Genomic DNA, 1551 nt, shown 5'->3' on the forward strand with positions numbered 1-1551 from the left:
GCTTGAGCCACAGGCACTGAGCCAAGGTCTTCATCTGAAATGTATAAAACTGTGATGTTAGAAATGGAAGAACAGAACAGTCTTGGAGAGGCCACGCTAACTGTTCTCCAGAATCCTGGCCTTCTGACAAATAAAGTTTGGTGGCATATCCCTGTCCCCGCATTTTGGCTGACAGTGACTGCCCTAGCTGGCTGATAGGTGGCCAGACCCTCTTTGGTAACAGAAAGGCTACTCAACTTATAACTAGAAGACGTGAATTAGAAATACACGCCTAACATTGCCTAAAGGGGAAAAAAATCCCTTCATTTTGAGTGACAGCTCAAACTTCCTGCCACTTTTATTTTATTTTTTTGAGATAGAGTCTTGCTTTTGTCACCCTCAGTAGAGTCCTGTGACGTCATAGCTTACAGCAACCTCAAACTCTTGGGCTCAAGCTATTCTCTTGCCTCAGCCTCCCAAGTAGCTGGAACTATAGGCGCCCATCACAACGCCAGGCTATTTTTAGAGAGGTCTTGATTTTGCTCAGGCTGGTCTCAAACCCTGTGAGCTCAGGCAATCCACCCTCCTCAGCCTCCCAGAGTGCTAGGATTATAGGCATGAGGCACTGTGCCTGGCCTTAGAAGACAGCTTTTAAAAGGAAAGATTTCAAAAACAGCCAAGGATGGGCGGCACCTGTGGCTCAGTGAGTAGGGCGCCAGCCCCATGTACCAAGGGTGGTGGGTTCAAACCCAGCCCCGGCCAAACTGCAACAAAAAAAGAGCTGGGTGTTGTGCGGGCACCTGTGGTCCCAGCTACTCAGGAGGCTAAGGCAAGAGAATCTCCTAAGCTCAAGAGCTGAAGGTTGCTGTGAGCTGTGACGCCATAGCACTCTACCAAGGGCAACAAAGTGAGACTGTCTCTAAAAAAAAAAAAAAACAGGCAAATATAGCATAACAGTTTTAGAAATTATTTAATTTCAAGAACATTCACACTGTCAGTGAGACTTAACCCACCCTAAAAGAATTATTGGCGAGAGGGTGCCAGAATACCATGAGCTTGGTACGTGTTCCAAGGGAAAAAGCCCAAATGCATTTGTATTTCCAAACTAGAAACACAGTCCCTGGTTTGAAAGCAACTAATGACTCTGAATGTTTACTGCCCCATCCCCAGCATGGTGGCAGATCTACAGGACTCTGGTACTGCTTATCTACGAAGCTTGTAACCTAAACAAAAACAAACAACCCCCCCCCCCAAAGAAAAACTACCTGTACTCTAGCAATCAAATGCAAAGTCCTGGGTGACAGCAGTACTTTCCCCAGATTCAATTTCAAATCCCTTCATTCTAGGCTCAGTGCCTGCAGCACAGTGGTTATGGTGCCAGCCACATACACCAAAGTTGGAGGGTTCAAACCTGGTCTGGGACCAGCTAACCAATAAGGACACCTGCAACAAAAAACAGCAGGGTGTTGGGGCCGGTGCCTGTAGTCCCAGCTACTTGGGAGGCTGAGGCAAGAGAATCGCTTAAGCCCAAGAGTTTGAGGTTGCTGTGAGCTGTGATGCGACAACACTCTA

The sequence above is a fragment of the Otolemur garnettii genome, unplaced genomic scaffold, assembly GCF_000181295.1.
Source record: "Otolemur garnettii isolate 467f Iridium unplaced genomic scaffold, OtoGar3 scaffold00104, whole genome shotgun sequence".
NCBI lineage: Eukaryota > Metazoa > Chordata > Mammalia > Primates > Galagidae > Otolemur > Otolemur garnettii.